The sequence below is a fragment of the Passer domesticus genome, chromosome 1 (assembly GCF_036417665.1).
Source record: "Passer domesticus isolate bPasDom1 chromosome 1, bPasDom1.hap1, whole genome shotgun sequence".
In the NCBI taxonomy this organism is placed as follows: Eukaryota; Metazoa; Chordata; class Aves; order Passeriformes; family Passeridae; genus Passer; species Passer domesticus.
This window is the reverse complement of record NC_087474.1, coordinates 82136290-82156567: the sequence shown is the minus strand read 5'-3', so window position 1 is coordinate 82156567 and position 20278 is coordinate 82136290. Positions and strand designations below refer to the sequence as shown.

At 37.2% G+C, this 20278-nt stretch overlaps 1 long non-coding RNA gene across 1 annotated transcript in view; it reads right to left on the bottom strand.

Moving 5' to 3' along the window:
• Positions 1 to 242: 242 nt before the first annotated feature.
• Positions 243 to 20278, bottom strand: part of LOC135304735 (uncharacterized) — a 34937-nt gene continuing 14901 nt past the window's right edge. The window contains exons 2-3 of the long non-coding RNA XR_010366004.1: positions 5326 to 5425; positions 243 to 4150 (exon numbers count right to left, since the gene is read on the bottom strand). This is a non-coding gene — a long non-coding RNA (uncharacterized LOC135304735). The remainder of the gene's footprint in view (positions 4151 to 5325; positions 5426 to 20278) is intronic.

Genomic DNA, 20278 nt, shown 5'->3' with positions numbered 1-20278 from the left:
TTAAAACTTTGACCAAGTTCAAAATTTTGAGTTACCAGAAACTAGAAATAATTGAGGGCTTAAAAATCAGAATTTTGTATATTCTGAAAAAAAAAAAAAAAAAAGAACCAACACAAAAACACAAAATGAGGTTCAAAATACAACCTCATTTCAATTCTGTACCTTTCATAAATCATGCATTTCCTATGCTGTTTTATAAAAGTTGCCACACCTTTTTGTGAGTTAAAAGTAAGAATCTCATTGTGATATTGTTTACAAAGAAAAAGACACTTGATGCTTTTGTTCCAAAGCAGATTTTTTTTCAGTCTGCTATGCTGATACCTTCAGCAGCACTTGACATATGTTCAGAGAAAATAGCTGGTGACAGGAAAGTCTGGCTCTGAGTATCAGAAACAGACACAACTGTGCTTCTAGTTACCGAAAAATGTAAAGGTTCTTACCTTGCAGTTTATGGTCTGCTGTCATGCAATAATTCCTTGCTGACAGAAACACAATTCTCTGTAGATCCTTCCTCACCCTCTGCAGATGTCAGGTTTTTCAATCCTGTCTTTTTTTTCCACTGTTTTCCTCCCTGCCTACTTTTTTTAAACTTCTGAATGTAATCACAGATGCAAAACACTATGGCACTCATAATCTAATAGATTCAAAACTGTCATCAATGTGCCCAAGCATCCAGTTGCAGACTCTCTTTATTATCCATTTTAGTATTTTCACAATCAAGATATTTTTGTTATGTTAGAAATAACATTATTTAAAATCAATTAACATTCAATATTTCATACAATACATTACACAACGTGTATATGCACCAACATCAAAGTGATGTAAGGAATGTTGTAGGAGGAATAGAAGTATCAAACAATGCCAATAGAAAACAGTCATGATGCCAAAACCTTTCAGGTACCTAATATTCATAGGGATTTCTGTGATCAACAATAAAACAAAGCATCTCACAGGAAATCTATGCAAACAGTTTCTTAGATAAAGCAAGAATGAGAGCACCACTACTGGCATGCTACAACAAAAGATTGTATAGTTGAAATATCCCTTTTACTGGTAATGTGATCAGTGTTTTCCATGAAAGGTGCTGTAAGACATACAAATTAGAAGTCAAAAGGTGTTGTGAAATGATTTTTAGTAGGAAGAGCTGCATATAAAGAACAAGCAGCTTGCTGTAATCAGTATGTTATCTATATGATCGGGTAGACATTTATATAATAATAGAATCAGAGAAAGGTTTGGGTTTGAAGTGACCTTAAAGATTACCTAGATCCAGCCCCTCTGCCATGGGCAGGGACACTTTCCACTGGACCAGGCTGCTGAGAGCCCCATCTAACCTGGCCTTGAACATTTCCAGGGATGCGGCACCCACAGTTTCTCTGGGCAATCTGTTCCAATGCACCACCCCTCTCATAATTAAGGATTTCTTTCTTATATATTTTCTAAAACTACTCTTTTTCAGTTTAAAATCTTGTCCTATTACCACATGCCCTAGTGAAAAGTCCCTCTCCATCTTTCTTGGATGGAGAGGGACTTTACCTTTAGGTATTGGAGAGTGCTGTAAGCTCTCTCCAGGGACTTCTCCAGGCTAAAAAACCCCAACTCTCCTCGCCTGCCTTCAAAGGAGAGGTGCTCCATTCTTCTGATCATCTTAATGAGCCTCCCCTGGATCCCCTCCAGCAGGTGCACATCTTGTCTTGGGGGCCCCAGAGTTGTATTCACTACCCCAGGCAGGGTCTCACAAAGGCGCAGTACAGCAGTAGAATCAGACGTGCTGGTCATCCTTCTTTTGATGCAGCCCAGGATACAGTTGGCTTTCTGGGATTCAAGTGTGCACTGACAGGTCATGTCAAGCTTCTCACCTACCAACACCCCCAAGTCCTTCTCCTCAGCACTGCTCTTGATCCCATCTCCATCTAGACTGAATTTGTGCTTGATTGCCCTGACCAATGTGCAGGACCTTACACTTGGTCTTGTGGAACTTCACAAAGTTTGCACGACTCCATGTCTCAAGCCTGTCAAGGTCTCTCTGGACGGTATCCCTTCCATCAGTGTGTCAACTGCCCCATACACCTTGGTGTAATGGGCAAACTTGATTGTTTAATTTTGATTCTTGAATGCAATGCCTATCCTGGGACTAACTAAACATGGAAAAAATTGACTGGACAAAATCTCAAGTAAACATCCAAGAAGAGAGAAAAATTATTCCTGAGCTATGATCTATCTAGATTGACATCTATAAGAACATCAAAAGATGAACCTGTGCAGTTAGAATAACCTATTTTTATCAGAAAAAAAAAGTGATAAGCCCCTCTATTCAGGGATCTAAGCAAAAGTATAAAAAATAATCTACTTAAAAATGCATTGTATATTTCTTGTAGGACTATTTAAAAACAACAAGTAGAGGATTCAGAATCTAGTATTCCTGAAATGTCAAAACAGTTTTGAGTCTAAATCTTAAATTTTTGTGTCTCACACACATCTAAATATTCATTATTTCTTAAAAAATGTAAATAAATGTGGTGTCTCAGATTCTTTTTCAAGTCCCGTTAATTATCACTTGTCCTTAACTCTTATTAAAATAATGTTTCACAGAAACATATCAAACATACTTTTTCTTAAAGAAATGATATGAACTAAAACATCAGTTACACTATACATTCAAATTATATTTTCTAAATTAATGTTTCAAGTATTGCAGGTTTTGGAATGCCTTTTCTCAGTAAGTAATGTGCTTGAAAACTCTGAGGTAACATCCACCAAACTGAAATGTGAGGAGGCTGGGAGCAGGTGAATTGCAGAGCATCATTCTGTGATAAAAATCTCAAACCTCAGGAACTCCATTGGAGACACATCTGTTGTTTTTGTGAAACATGCATCATTATTAATATTTGCTTAAATTTTCTGTATGAAACTCATCACAAAACAAAACAAATTTACAGGAAGGCTTACGAACTGCATTTCAAATACAGAGAAGACAGAAAAGAGCCTTTCTTTCCCCCACTTGAAGCCCTATTATAACAATCCTGTAGCTTAACTTAAACTGAGGACAGACTTGATTGTAAGTGTATATTCCCACAATACCTTCCAGTGAATGGCCATTTTAATTAGCAGAAGGCAAAACAAGTCTTTGCCCTTTTGTTGCACTATAGGATTGGGTGGGGGTGGCTATAAACTCTTTTTAGCTTGCTTGTCCCATGACCCTTTTGAAGTGGCAGAACTCGAAAAGTTGACTGAGTATTCCTACACAGCAATTGCACTTCTTTGCATTCATAAAATTTGCTGCTCATTAATATGTGCTCCTTGGGCTTCACAGCAACTGGGTCACACATGTTTGCAGCATCAATGCAATCCCAGCCAGTTAAGACTGGTTACTTAGAAAATGTCCATGATGTATTATTACTTACAAAACCCATATATTGTTCAGTTAAGAAAAATGCAAGTGAATAGAAAGTTCTTAGCTCTTATTTGTGAACAGAAAGTTATTAGAACTTATTTGTCTGCTTTGAGAACACTTATCTATTCCTGAACTGTCTCTCAGAATATATAACAAAATGCAGTATTGGTTATTTATAGCTTCTCAAAATTAACTACCTTACTGACAATGAGCTCATTTTTTGTTTATTGTGGAAATGAAACAATTCACCCATAAACATTTACCTCATGGAAAATATTTGTTGAATTATGACTGCACCTTTTTCCTTGAGTATTTCCACTTATTTCAGTGGAGTTTCCCCAGGATTTTTCCCTGAACATTCAATCCACCTGTCTGAAGTCTGTGTTGAATTTGTAATCCTGTTTATATTTTGAAAAAGTCTCAGAGCAACAAATACTGAAAGTCTGAGTTTTTGTGATTGTACACGCCACAGAGTGAAAAAAGAAATTGCCATCTTTTAATTAGGAGGAAGTGTTGGGTTTTCTGATTCTAATCTCATAAATCAACTGACTTGAAAATTAATTTAGAGAGGTCCCCTCAAAATCTCGAATATTCTTTACATTCATGCTTTTCTGAGACAAAAATAAATCCAGAGATTCTATGTAAGTGGGTCTTCCTTGTTGCCTTCAGAAGATTCCATTGCTCCTCTGGATAATAAAGTGTTCTGCACGTCTTGGTTTCCGCTTAAAACAAACAGTAGCTTTCCCTTGAGGACTGAAGGGAAAAGAAAAATAATGAAATTTAGAAAATATGCTTTTCTGCGTCTTGGTGAATTTTAATCCAAATGTGATTTTAGGTCTGTTTATTATTACTTCCAACACACTTGTTTTTCTGTCTAAATACAAAACCCCAGCATAATTTAGGACTCTAATGTATTCAGAACCATATGAGATATTTTTTTCCAAATGTCAACAGCTTTCAATCCTACAGTTCTCTATTTGTAAGACAAATTATTTTTCTTTATTTTTCAAATGCAGTCTCAGCACCCACCCTTTCAGAAGGAACTAAAGAATCATCAAGTTCACTATGGAGCTTTAAGGACCTCCAAAAACTTGTATTATGGGTTTTTTTTTCACTCATAAATGATGTTTTTCTTTTTGCATTGAGGTTTTATTTGCATAGAGCCTTGTCTGAAATTGACTCAGTTCCTACACCTAACCATTTAAATGGAACTGTAAACTTATGAAGCAGGAAAAAGGAGACTGAGACTATTTAGCTTTGAAAAGAGGAAGTTCAGGGAAATACCAGCAATGTCTACAAGTACCCGAAGGCAAGCTGTGAAGAGAAGGGATCTGGTTATTCTCAGTGGTGCCTAGTGACAGGACCAGAGGTAACGGGCACAAACTAAAATGCAGGAGGTCCCCTCTGAACATCAGGATACATTTTTTCACTGTGAGGATGACTGAGTACTGGCAAGGCCTCCCAAAGAAGTTGTCAAGTGTCCATCCTTGGATATATTCAAAAGCTATTTGGACATGGCCCTGGGCAACCTGTTCTATGCGGCCCTCCCTGAGTAGGGTGGTTGATCCAGATGACCTCTAGGGGAGGTGGACAGCTCTTTAAGCAATTGTGAACCTGAAGTCACAGTGCTACAGGGCCAATCTAGAGCATCCAAGAGGAGTATGTATCTGACATTTCATAGCTTTTGGCTGAAATTGCAGTGCTGAATATGCATTTTAAATTACAGCTTACTCCAGAAGTCTGTAAAGTATATTATATTATTTCTAACTGAAGCAAACTCTACACTGTGCAGAATGAACCGATTCAAACCCCAAGAGGAACCTAAATTTCAGAAAATACATTATCTGGCAGCAGGAAAATGCTAGGAGCTCAAAACAAATATAATCAGGATCTGCTGAGTCTAGAAAGGGTAAACAAGTAGCGCTAACTTTTTTTTTCTTTTCACTCTTCTTAACTTTACCCAGCTTCTGCTCTCCAGTGCTCAGTGGTCATGGAATAAATACGAACTCCTGATCATGCTTGTTATACCTGGAAAGAATGATGGAGAAAAGAGAATTGCATCAGATATACCAAATGAAAATCTAGGCTCTACTGGTATTTGAAAATACTGCTCAAAAAAAATAATGCCACCTGAAAAGCCTACCTGTTACTCTTTCACTGGTTTCCAGCTTTATTTGCCAAACCTTACAGCAAATACTGTCTTAGGAAAATAACAGTCTACCAATCTTTAGACTTTCTAGGCTTCTGCATAACAGACATTATGCCACTGCCTAAAACTTAAAATCTTCTTCGAAGAACTAACAGTATTGCTGTCCCCAGTACATTCTAATTTAATTTTTGAGTAAATTTTAAACACTATGACTTCATTTGCATTGGGCCAGGCAGGCTTCTAAGGTGATTATTTTGTGCAAACTCATTTTGAAAAGAGTCATGCTGGCTGTCTGGTTTTTCATCTGTCTCAAACCTTTACCAAAAAGACAAGCAAAAGTGAAATAATTTTAAATTATTCAGACAAAACAGTTTGTCTGCTTACTTGCACTTTGGGTTTTTTAATGCTAAATTTTGTGCTGATGACTGTACAAGTTTGCCAGGTAAGAAGGTCTACAGGCCAAAGAGGTCCTTCATTACAATTACAGCAATTTCTGTAGTTTTTTTTCAGAGGGTTCTAATGGCTAAAAAAGGCTTTCAGAACCTGACCCAGTGTGTGAAGTAGTCAGGCACCTTTTTTCTTCTCTCTATCAGTGAAATCAGTGTGAATCTCAGGTGTCTAGCACTCTTCAAGATGAAGACCTTGTCAAACTGCAGACATCCAGCCATCCCAATGGTGCACCACAAGATATCCCTGGAATTTAGCAAGCCTCAGATTAAAGGTGTGAATGGTTATTATATCTGTGGTAAATTCTCAACAGAGTAAAAATACACTGGCTCACATTTTAAGAACTTTTTAACTTGAGAATATTGTTAAAGTGTTGGCAGTATTTGAAAACGTACAATGTCATCAGCACTTTATCTGTTCTTATGTGCCAGAAAGTTAAAATCTCATTACAGTCTATCATCTGGTGCTACATGCACTCTAAAAATATTGCCACAATACCAGAATAAGAGGGAAGTAAGATCAAGGAATTCAATGCTGATTCTTGTGAAGATAGAGGCAGTTTGTGTAGTAATTAACTGCATTTTCAGGGATTTGAGTCAGAACACTGATTCAACATATTCAAATTTGATAAAATGTTCGTAACTTTCCCTTATTTGTTTTGGGTGGGATTCCTGGAAGAGACCCCTGGGACACCAGCAATCTGGGAAATATCCCATGGGAGCAGCATGCTTGGAAAGATATAGGAAAGAATCTAGATGCATATTTAATAACATAAATGTCCTTCTACCTTATTTTAAATCCTTCTTACACACCCACAGGCGTACACACCTGCCAGGACTGTATAATTTCTCCGAACAGAACTGCTGAAACCTGCAGAATCATCAATAATATTTTCTTACTTCCCTTATTCTTTCCTCCTGACTCCATGAAAGATTCCCTGCCTATTACCTGTTCAGTTCTGAGCTTGCTAGAAGGAGCCAGAGCTCAGCCACCCTTCGTTATCCTGTGTGTGCTCAGCCCAGTGTTATAAGAAATCTGAAAACTACAGACTACAGAGAGAGAGGGTTTAGAAATTTTCAATTCAAATAGTTCTTGATGCTTCTACATTAGAATTTTTATTTCTTGACTATTGACATTTCACTAATACCATACGGACGTTCATTTATGACTAAATCTGAGTTATAAAAGAAAGACGTTTTAAGTTAGAAATGCTTGGAAACAAGAGCTTATTACCAAGTAATTTCTCTCATAAATGAACATCTGGTATCAAAAATTCAAAGTCCAAATGAGTGGGAGGATTATCTTAATTCAATGAGTTTAAGGGTTGGCACCTCCAATGGCATGCTATGACAGACTTTGCTGTACAAAAGAAAAATTAGGAAAAATAATGCTCCAGCTCCAGGTGAAAATGCCTGACAGTTTATATTTGCATGAATCCCACACAATGAAATATCTTAACTGACAATATTTTATTTCAGTAAAATTACTACCAAGAGAGGCAGGATTAAATTTTTGTTTTAATCTTCCTCTACAGTGACAGTTAAATAAATGGTTTATTTTATTTCAGAATAAAATTAATTGTTCCAGTGAACTGCTGGAAGCTGCAACATGTGCAAATCATTGCTGGATTTGGATTTGTCCAATGGCACTTGGCTCCTGCTCCAAGCGGAGACAGCTGTTACATTTGTAAAGGTGTTTACTATTGTGTCTGCAGTCCTCTCATGCTTTCAGTGGGGCAGGGGTTTAGACTAAAAGTTCTGGCATCCTACTAATGTCTTATCCTTTGTACAGAAGTGCAGTACACAAAGTACCACAACAGAAGTAATCCAGTTTCACTGCATAACTTCAAGGTATTGGAAATACATTTCATATGAAAATAACTTGGATATGGGACATGAGGACCGACAGGTGTAGAAGGCCAAAAGAAAAGGGGCTGATGCGTATAGCTCAAACACCGATAAGTGGATAGCCATGGAACCAGCCAAGGTTTGTTGCTGAGACCACACTGTGAGAAAGAACAGAATGTGCTGAAGAGAGGGGGCTACACAGAGATAGAGCATTTTTCTGGGACAAGCATCCTTGTTCTAGCTCCTACACACAAGCACTACACAGTACAGTACAAGAGCAGGAATTAGGTCAAAGAGCAGCCATGGACTGTTGACCAATGGCTTACCCAGTAGAGGGCAATCAAGACTATCAAAAACCCCTGAAGCCCTCAACCCATTACAGAAAGGTTTAGAGGAATGAATTATGCATGACAACTAATTTGCATAGAACATGAGAAACTTAGGTCCAGGGTGGGGAAATATTGTCTACAGAAAGGTGCCCTCATGTAACCTGGGCAGAGCCCCCAGGACCTTGTACACCCCACCATCTGGATCGACACTGCAGCCAGGAGGGGTGATCTTCTTTTCTGCATTTCTTCCTCTCTGCCTCTTTCTAATCTGTCTCTCTTTCACCCTACTCCTTATTCCAAATCTGCTGTAATTAATTTTATACTGCAGGATAAGAGACTAACTTATACCAATTTCCATGCCAGCTGTATAATTTCCTAATAAAATTTTGTTTTTGTAGACCATGTGATTTTTGCTACTCCTTTTTGGTCACAGGCATCCACATATCTTGGCTGCTGTTTTCCCCTTAAGGGTGGGGCAGCATACATGCCTGGTCTGCCTCATTCACTGAAAAAGCTTAAAATAGTCCAGCTAAAAGTTCTACTTTCTCAGCCAGCTGACTTTATTTCATTTTAAATTTTTTTTTTATTTTTAGCTCAGATATGCATACTCTGAAACACTTTTCTTTGTTCTTATGTATTTATGAAAATTCATTATCTGATTTGTTTTCTCCCCTCTCCTTACTACTTGTACAAAATGTTAAGCAAGAAGAAATGTATATTTTGTCATAGACATCCAGTTTAATACTTCTGAAAAAGAATTGTGAGTTAAAATATTCACTATCAAGATTCTGAGGTGTTAGAATGCAATAATCATCCTGGGAGGCAAGAAATGAAAGGAAAATACTTCTTGTCCCACCACAGCATATTGTAATAACCTTTTCAGTAAGTCTACAACTCTTTCCTCAATAAAGTTCTGAATTACATATTTGCTTAATAGCTGGAAATTGTGTAGTTGGCTGGTAGGATCTAAGCAGTCATGATACTAGAAAGTCTTTGTTTCTTTGCTTGGCAAGCTAATGTGAACAACAGTTTTCTCGTTAAAGGATTAGAAGGACTAAATTCGTGACCGAATATCAAGTGCCAACTCAAAAAATCTAGAAAAAAAATGGTTAAATTAACCTTGTAAACTCAGGGAAAGCAGTATCCTTTTAGCTCTAGAAGAATAAACCACATCACTGTGTCTCCCTGGGGTCTGTCAGTGGGGAGAGATAAAGGAATCTGAAAATACTCCAAAGACCTCCAAGGCTGAAAGGTTAACAGCAAGATTTTGAAGTCACTGCTTTTCTGTCTGAAATCTTGTCTTTCCCAGAATTTCTATTCCCATATTACACCTGCAGATGAGATCTCAGCACTCCACTGGAAGCCAGAATATTTTGCTGATAGCAGGCATCTAAGAAGCCAAAAAGAAGCGATGGAAAATAGAAGAAAATTCCCATCCCTACCCATTTCTGCTTTGTCTTCAGAATAAAGATTTAATCCTTTCAAATGCCTAGAATATGATTTATTTGACTTAACAAATTTTATTTAAAAATTTCCTGGGTTTTCACCCTAAACTGGGACATATTAAAACTGAGAGACAGTAAACAGGTAAGAATCATGTTTGCAATCCTAGTTTTGCCGTAGTGAATCTGGGCAAAGAGTTTTTCTATTCAAAATTATTACCACCTGTTTTTACACCTATAAACTAGATTTATGAGGCATAGTCCCAAATGTTAAAATCCTACTTCTCCTTTAAACATTCTGCTGTTTTTAAGTTTCCATTGCAATGGTTAATTATGTATAAAATAGATGTATTTATATGCCATGCATTCCATGCATCCACCGTAAGTTATAAATGTAGGATGAATAGAGAAGAAATAGAAAATTAAACAAGTCATAATAAATCCTGACTATATAATATTTTGCACAGCTTATATTCCACCCACAAAGAACACAACTAATGGGCTTGCATTATTATTTATTTTGTAGACAAAGAATAAACCCTTCTATTAGTAATATGGTAAAAGTTTGCCTCTTTAATGGGTTGCCTCTTTAATGGGTTGAGTTTCACTGAATGGGTTGAGTTTCACTGAATAACAATAAGAACTGGCAAGGCTACCCATGACCATTCCACTTATCCCTGTGTATACTGTACACTGAAGACCAACAGTGATCAGAAAACGTCTTCTATCCAGTGCCAATTTAATGACTGGACATGTAGATGTCAGGATATTTGTCTTTAGTGGACTTTAAGGTCAACAAGCCACAAAAAAAAAGTGACTTGATTATTTTAAAGATAGGGAGACATCAGGCTGTTCCATGGTTGCGCTTTTTTTTTTTTTATTAGCACAGGAAGGATGCTGATAATTAGACAATGAATTTATTCTTGCATTCTCGCTGCAATTGGTATATCATAAGACTAATTAAATCCATTGCAAGAATGAACGCTAAGCACAGTGAAAAAACTGACAATCTCAGTAAGATGCTTTTTGCCACTATTTCAGATATAGTGTTACCAGTTATTTATAACATTAATTATGTCTATCCTGATACTTCTGGAACCCATTGATTTTTCCTGACCAACTACTTAATACTAAGGCCAGCCAAGTAAGCACAGAAGAGACAGATTGTAAAATTCCACTTATACTTGCAACCCTTTGGCAGTGAAATATTTTAGACTGAATGTGTGAGACTATATACAGATATACTATGATGAATGTATAAACTTGACTTTTCTGGCCTTGAAGGTCCTATAAGACCTTCACAGTACTTTGCTTCACCAGGATGATTAAGGAAGAAAAAAAAAAACCCAACACATACCCATTTACCATAAATCTCTTAATGAGTTATAAATAATCTCAGCTCAAGATACTATAAAGGACTACTTAGCATTTTGCTTATGATTTTACATAATTCATCTAAATATAGTCAATTGCAGAGCAGATTTATTTTTGTTGTGGGTGACATTTTCAGATGGTAGCTTGATCACTTTGTTTCATAATGATATCCTGCATATCTATTTTGGTGTATCTGTAGAACTTGAAACAAGCTACCTTTTCTATTCTTGTATTTCAAAGCCTCTGGTATCTCTTCCATTTCTGACTGTATAATGATATTGTATGTTTAAATATATATATATACATGAAGACATTTATATAGCAAATACACAAATAGAATGCTATTAGCTCGGTCCTTATGTAAAATAGCTTTTCAGGGTAAAAACCTTAAGTATTCAGATGGGCCAATCTTTCAACTATGTGGGCAGGCGATCTCTTTTCATACCCTTACAGCATTGCATTCAAAGCTGAAGTCACCCAAGCATATGATCATGTCCAAATTTAATTGTTCATGTAGATCCACTCTTACTCAGCAAATCCTTTAAGGCTGTCCTTAAGGTTACTATGTGTTACTGGACTGAGACCTTTAGCAGAAGACGATGCTAAGTTTGTGCTTCCTAAGAGTTCTACCACAGCAGAGACTGATTCACTAAAAAAGAAGTAATTCCCTGACTCAGAGAAGGGATGGGGGATGTGTTACCATAACTGAATTTTAAGGTCAAGGGAAATAATTGTGATTACTTTCCTCCCAATTATTCTGAGTCTCAGCTGAACATTTGTTGGATAATATTCAAAGGACGTTTCATAACCATTGCCATAAAACTGAATTGAAGGGATTATTCAGTAAAGGACGCTAGATGTTCCTTGGGAGATCATCTCCTGGTATTATTTAAAGGACATACTAAGTCATATTGTATCTTAGTTTAGTAAAGACATATAGATCTTAATTTATTACCTTAAAATGTCAATGTTAAGTTCTTTAATACAGTTTCTTAAAGGTATGAGGCATACACAATAGCAGTGTCCCTCATGTCTCATCCCCCTTTTTTTTATTTCAGACTAACCACTTGGACCCACTAACCCCTTTCAAGCAAATTTAAATAAAACCTACAAGTCTCAATACATACTTTCTTAAAATAGGCAGATAGAGCAAAGAGACACTCTGTAACATCCCAGTAATAGAAATTTTGCAGGACTCTGGTTCTTACCAGATGTCAGAATATCCACACAGGTGTTCATCATAACTAAGTCTGGTTGCCTCCAAACTTCTCCATTAATTTTTGCTGTTCATGAAAGGTTCTTCACAGTACCAGGGCTGTTTCTGTTGCATTCTGAGATTCTTACAGGTAAAACTATTTAAAAATATGTAGCCATATCATGCAAAGTGCCAAGCTCAACCACCTCCATTGATGGCTTCTTGTTGAACCACGTATTTCATTTATTCTTGTATTAAGATCTCTGCTCCTAGGGGTCCATCCTTCTATCATAGGCAAAGTAGGAATAAATCCATAACCCCTCTAGACATTGTCTCAGTATAGAAGTTATAAATAATTTTTTGAGTGTATGTAAGTGCACAGCTTTTAGTCTAAAAACAGAAACGTATTAAAGTTTCATTAAGAAATTCAAGTCAAATATTCCACTGGAAGAGTACTCCATAATAAAATCATACTAATTCCTTTCCTATGGCATCATTGCTGGCAAAGGTTATGCCTCCTGTCTTATTCACACCAGTTCTATTGTGTTACATGATTACAGAAGTAATGTCTTTTTAGGTCTGCACTGTGAAAAGTTAGAGATGCATTCGAGGACAGGATCAAGAACTAAATATTTTTTTTTCCTCCCATTATCTGCCATATGTACTGCATATAAAGATATAAAGATGATGGACGGAAATTAACACAAAAGGAGCTAATTCTATTCTCAGAATTTTGTCTGATGAATGAGGGAAGAAAAGACTGGTAGGGGGAGAAAGAGAGAGAAAAATATTTCCAGAAATAGTTAAGATAAAATGACTGATTTTTTCTCCATAAGGAATTTATGCCAAGCCATTCTTTACCCAATATTTTGATGTCTATTCTGATATACTTTACATATTTTGCTGGGTAAAATTAGTAATTTGCTGTAGATTGTTTGGTTGCACCCCTGTTCTGATTGGGCAGCTGACAGCTAAGTCACAGTATAGCTTTCCAAAGTAAGCAGGTTTAGGCAATTCTACTTGCCTTCTCCAGCCTGTAAAATTAATTTAGGCCTATACATTTCACTCAGCTGTCAGTTTTCATAAGCAAGATAGGGGCTTCACATTTCTCTGTCTTCACATTTTTCTGTCAAATCCTATTGAGATCGAGCAATGTGTTCAAAAGTACCTGTCATCTGTGACAGATGAAGACAGGGCACAGTCACCTAAGTCTTATTTCATACAGAAACTGAACTTCAAGAAAGAACACATTAGCTGAAACAAAAATATTTGGTGTTCCACTTTTGCAAAGTGAATGTATTTGTCAGTGCTATGACACAATATACGACCATATAAAGTCACAAAGTGTTGAATTGTACTTGCAAAGAACATTGTGATGTGAAAATGAAACTGCATTTTGAAAAAATTACTAAATATTCCAAACACTAAATGAAGTTTTTTAGCACTGGGGAATAATAAATAAATGTATCTTGCCAATCTCTCTTACATCGATAGGAAATCTTTCCTCTTTTAAATAGAGAGAGAAATTGTCTCAGACAATAATGTTACTGATATTAACAATAACAATTATTATCAGTAATAGTTAAGAGTTTTGTTAGAATTCTCATCTGTCATGGAGTTTAGTCAAAAATAACATTTTTTTCATATTTTAAAATTTAACATGGCACTGCTCTGTGTCAAAATCAAATACAACTTAAGAGGAAAAACTACATTTTGCATAATACATTGGTTTATGTCTTCTAAGACATTATCATCATTTGGCAGAGGGAGAAAGCATACGTACTTGAAGTCTATACATAGCACAGCTATCCACTGGGCAGGATAGGAACATCTATGAGAACATAGGTGTCATTTCTGTGAGAATTTTGCATCTTAGATATATCGTAGAGCTTTTAATAAAAAAACCCCCATAATTTAAACAATGTGAGTTAAGATTAAACTGTGACTCAGAGTTGGCAGAGCTGTTCTTGTTCTTCGTGCAGCCATGTTGGGAATAGAGGTGTTGTCAACAGCATTATATCCTCAGCCTCACACAGGGAATCTCAGCCACAGAGTTTGCAGGTGTGACCACAACTGTATTTGAGCAAAAATCTTCTTTAGAACAGTCATTTTATGTCTGATAAATGTTTCTGACTTGTAATCTCTTCTGCTGACTCTAGCTTGCCACCCTGACCCTGGGTGTTAACTTTTGACACTGGAGTTTCTTCCCACTCCTAGTTCCTGACCTTTTTCATTAGGCAAGACCATCTAATCCTTGTCCTCCTCATGTCTGTTCTAACCACTAAAATTCCTGTAATCCCCAACATAGTATTGTGTGATTTTTGTGGTGTAATTTTATGATGAAAACCTAATTTCAGGTTAAAGGTAAAACCAGAGTTTTAATTTTTTTTTTTATTCTCAAATGATAAAATTGCACTGGCTGAAGTGTAATTCAAAATGGATTTGCTGGATAAGCTAATAAGAAATACTAGATATTTAAATCTAAATGCTAACATCTAATAGTGTTGTTCAGGCATTTCTCAGCACCTGTTCACCACAGGGGGAAAAACTTCTGGAAATTTGAAGACAATTATAAAGCAAAAGTTTCATTTTCATTCTGACTGGGTCATAAAATAACATTTGATCAAGTGGTTTCACCTGATGAAAGACACCTTTCAGTAGTGCAGATATTAGCTAGCTTTGCTCCATTTTTATCATCTTTCTGAGAAGGGATTCATGCCAGAAAATATTAATAAAATAAGGCTTATCAGGTGTAGCTTTTGGGCCATTTGTCATTTCAGTCCCTAGCTTAGGGGGATCTCAGTGACAGACACTGGGGAGGGGAGGAATGTCTTGTGTTGCCTATAAATACTACTACAGGTGACTATTACTGGAACTAAGGTTTTGCATTAAAAGATAGCTTTACATCTGACGTTGTGAAAAAAGGTGCTCTTAACCCTCTTTCCTTTCACCCCTTGCCCTTTGTAAGGAAGGAAGCAAATGGGATTTAACCTGGATGATCAAGATAAAAATGGCCAAATCATGGAAAGGGGATGCTTATACATTGTAGAGTACCACAGGCCTAATTAGTAAGGTGGTAGTGGCTGTAAGCACACATTTCTGTCTCTGAATGTGCATGGAGTACCTGAATAGAATGTTTTATTCCATATGCCCCCTAAAATGCTTTATTCTAGGGGGCAGATTCGTGAAGAGTTTCTTGCAAGTGGAAGAATTGTGTATTTTTAATTATTTTTCTGTTACCTTTTTTTCCTTTCAGATGGCTTTGTGACAGTAAATAAGAAAGATCTGCATAGAAACTATAGTAATGTGGCCTCTTAAATCATATTTGAAAAAAATGAGATTCGGGAACCTAAATCTAATACATGTTACAAAGCAGTGTGCAGCTGTTCTTAAATCCCTCTTGTTTCCAGATTTTCCAAGGTATTAAGGCATCTAAAAATGCTAGGGTGAGTGAGAGGGAGTGTGGGGAGCCTGTTCAGTGTTTGATTTGTATCCATCTCATGGTATTCAGTGTCTAATGTTTATGTATTCTTTCAGTCTTCCACAAAATTTTGATTCTAAGTAACTGAGTCATCCAGTGCTTTGTAAAGGGGAAAGGGGATAGGGTATCTGGAGGGTGTGCTATACGCTGTATGCAATTAAACTCAGAATTTAACACAATCATTATCTGACATAATTAGATTTTCCAGTAACCATGAATGAGCTGACAGTAGGTCATGTTTCATTGAATGTTTTAAAATGAATATACTTTAGCATTTTATTGGCTATAATGTAACTATATTTAAGTGCCTGTCAGTATTTTCATTACGAACCATATTTTGGAAAATGGAGTTTATTTAAGCAGTATCTTTACTGTTCTAAATTTTCTCAGGCTGAGAGCTGGCATACAAGCTAGATGGGAAATATTTCACAACACAATTATGACCTCAAAGGAATTGAAACAAGCAAACAGGACGTTCACCTAAATTCCTAAAGTGCATCTTTAAATGCAAAATCTAGAAAACTCAAAGTGAACGAAGTATATTTTTTGTGTTTGGTTGGGTTTTTGTTGGTTTTTTTTCCCCATGTAACTTAATAAATGTGCAGAATAATCAGCTGGGGGGTGAGCAAGGTTTAAAAAGCAAAACCAAAATTAGATTGTCTGAGGCAGAGGGAGAATATATTATAGAACAGATCTTCTCCTGTTCCTCAGAAACCTTACGTCTATTAAATAACCTAAAATCTATGTAGTCAGCGCTTTATGAGCAGGTACAATCTAAGTGGAAAATTCATAAAGTAGTCACACAGGCTAAGTGACATATAATTTTTGTTGCAAATATATCTTCAAGGATTTGTGGAGTCATTTAATAACCACTGATATAATAATAACTCTTGCATGAGAAGGCCAATTTTAAACTTTGGAGGTCATACTTAAACAGCATCTTTAGCCACTTGTTCTGGAAAAGAAGACTCCCATGATGGAAACAAAATCATCTAAAATTATGAAACATGCTATTCTGTAGTTTTGCTGTAAAACAGATCAATGGAAAGTAAGTAGAGAGTCTTGAAAAGCAAGTAGGCAGTTGATTTATATTCATCCAGGAACAGGATTAAGCTTCCAGTACTAGTAAATAAGGTATTTCCACTTTCAGCTCCATATTCAGCTTCAATACCATTTCTAAAACATATAATACTTGCTTGAGTTAATCTACAATGGCTCTAAAGATCAATATAGTACCAAAGACTGTTACAGATTGGAACATTGCAGACATCCCATCAGTGCAGGTGCAAAGTGGTGAATTAGTAACATACATACAGAACTAATGGTAAATTATTTCATCATGTGGTATGAAATCTACCAAAAAAGCATAAAGTTAAAATACATAGCATGAATATGTCCAAGAAAGATTTTCAGTATGAAAATATTAGCAGAAAAGGGCCCTGACAGAATAGGTATAAATTATGTGGGAATATGAGACAAAGGAACAGAAAAGCTACAAGATTATAGAAAGTGGTTTTGTGGCTGTGTTTTATTTTTAAAAAGAAATTCACATTCAATTGTGACAACAAAATTACTGTGAAAGAACATAGTACTAGAGGCAAAAAAAAACCCCTTGAGCAACAGTATGTGTATTTCTGACATAGCATATGTTTGACTTGTCACTTTAAATTTATTTAAAAAAAGTTCAGCGTAATTTTAACTTGTCATTTGTTCTGCCAGATTTTCTATTGCCTGTCTCTGTAGTTCTAATGATGTTTCCAATTGGTCTGTCCATATTTCACTTAAGGTATTTGTTGCTGCTTTCGCTTCTTACTGTATTTGGTTTAGCTGGCAAAGTTTTGGGAGCAAGGGGCTGCAGGGGTGGCTTCTGTGCAAAGACAGCAGAAGCTGCCCTCATGTTGGACAGATTCCTCATATGTGACATTCACTTCTGAGCTGAACTTGATGATCCTTGTATCCTTTCCAACTTGGAATATTCAGTGATTCTGTGAAATAGACATTCCCAGCAGGATTCAAGACAGCCTTATCTCTGGGCAAAGCTGAGCCAAGTGGGGACATTGTTAGCAGCTTTCTGATACCACATTCAAGAATGGGTAAAAATGTTTTTCAACAGCAGCTGGGAGAGTGAAAATATGTAAGAGAAAGAGCCCTGCAGAGACCAAGGTCAGTGCAGAAGGAGAAGGAGGAGGAAGTTCTGCAGCCACCATTTGAGATTCTCCTGCAACCCATGGTGAAGACCATGGTGTGGCAGCTGTGTCCCTTCAGCCCATGGAGGACTGTGATGATGAAGAGATCCACCTGCAGCCTGGTGGAGGATCCCATGCCAGAGTAGATGGATGTGCCCTTGAGAAAGAAATAGCTCACAGATAGGTCTCCATAGAGTAGGTTTTCTGGCATGCTGGGACAGCCCATTCCTGAAGGACAGTACTCTGTACAAGGACCCACACTGGAGCACTGCTTGAAAAACTGAAAAATGTGGGAAGAACCCACTCTGGAGAAGTTCATGGAGAACTGTCTCACAAGGGTGGGAGCCATGCTGGAGCAGGGGAAGAGTGTGGGGAAGAAGGAGCGGCAGAAATGCAGCACTGTGAACTGACTATCCCTATCCTTGTTTAAACTGAGTGGTTTGAGCCATTTAAGGAATCATCATCAAAGGTGTCAGCAAAAAACAGGTTTTAGCATGAATTTGTGAAATTAGCAGAGTTCTGTAGCAAGGTTCACTCTATAGCTTGTGACATAGATAGAGCATATATAGGAAAATCTGAGAAGAGCTAATGTTGAATCTATTTTGGATCCACATGGAGAAGGGGATGCAAAAGGGTTAGGGTGCAAAGTCACCCCTTTCATTACACAGTGATTTATTGTGGTCAGGCAACTTCACAGCCAAATACAAGGGGAGTTTGACACAGACTTCCATGTAAGTTGGTTTTTTTCACCTTTCTGCCTTTGATTTACCCATATGTGTGCCATAACCCATTGCAAGCCATTCCCTCCTTTCAGAGCCTCAGCCATCACAAAGGATGGGAGCCAAGAGATGTGCTGTGCTGACTCACCTGCTTCTGACACAAATCAGTAATCACTGGTGGCAACCAGGTCCTCCTGCTGTTCCTTCTCTGTACCTTACCTTTCTGAACTCAGGCCATAATAATATTGCTCCTAATAAAGGGAATTTGCATGAATCTCTGTTACCAGCCCACAGCAGAGAAGAGGTTCCTTAGACTTGCTAACAAGATTCAGTTTACTTCCTTACACAGTCTACAGATGTTATCCATAGAAAGGAGAAATGTTGTAGCATTCTGTGGTAGTTATGTGTTAGTAATATGGCATCCTGATCACGGTTTCTTACTTCAGTTGTGGGAATTTTCAAAGATACAACACAAGAGTTTCAGACTTCACATTAGGAAGGATTTATTTACAGAAAAGGTAGTAAAACAGTGGAACAGGCTTCCTAGAGAAGTGGTTAATGCTCCATGACAGTCAGTTTTTAAGAGGTATTTGGAATCATATAATAATTAAGTCTGGAAAAGACCTCTAAGATCATCAAGTTCAATTGTCAACCCAGCCAAGTCCACCATAAACTATGTCCCTAGGCGCCACATCTACCTCCCAGGATAGTGACTCAATCCTTTACCCAGGCAGCCTGTTCCAGTGCGTGAAAATCCTTTCAGTGAAGAAATTATTCCTAATATCCAAACTATGCTTTCCCTGGTGTAACTTGAGGCTGAAGTGACTTTCTGTTGCTGTTCAGCCCATGACTCCAGCAAAACCCAGGGGTTTACATGCTTGGGAGGTCCTAGATGGAAATAGAAGATCCTGCATTAGCCTCTTGTGGATAATCCTGGATTTCTAACACAACAGACTAAGTTGGGGACTAAGACCCAACTGTACACTCACTTACTAGGCAGTGGAGAATTGGGCAATTGTCATTCATGCTGGGGGCATCATTGATCAGCACAGATCACACATGGATGGCAATGCACTAGTAAAGATGAGGGTGGGATTCATGGGAATGATGCATCTAACATCATGGTAATGGTTTGTTTACCCATCCTTAAGTCAGCTGAGGATTCCTTGCCAACTTTTGTACAAGATGTCAGCATGTTTTGAATTAACTCAAAACTCAGCTGGACACAGTCCCAGTCAACCTGAGACTGCTTGGGCAGGTGGTGGCATGAGACAATCTTCAGAGGCCCCTTTCAACCTGAATTACTATGTGGTTCTAAGCAACCAAAGCTATCATTATATGGAGATATAAAGTTTAATCTGTAGGTGGATACAGAATTGTTATAAAGGTGATGTTAAAAATTATTAATTTTACCTTTTCAGCCTATCAGGGCAGCAGAGCAAGGGAATCTTGCATCTGTTTACAGTAAAACTGTTTAATTTACAATTAAATTACCAAGAATAGCACTGGAAGCAAATTACCGTGAACAACCATTCTGGATTCATTTGTGAAGGTGCCTGCCAGACTGTGAATGTTCAGTTACCAGAAGTTAGTCTTGTGGAACCCAATAATGTCTAGTAGAATCATACTTCCTTCTAATCAAACATATGCATGGCATCAATCCAGGCAGTTTATTCATGACTCCTGACAATATACATTGACAATATGCATTG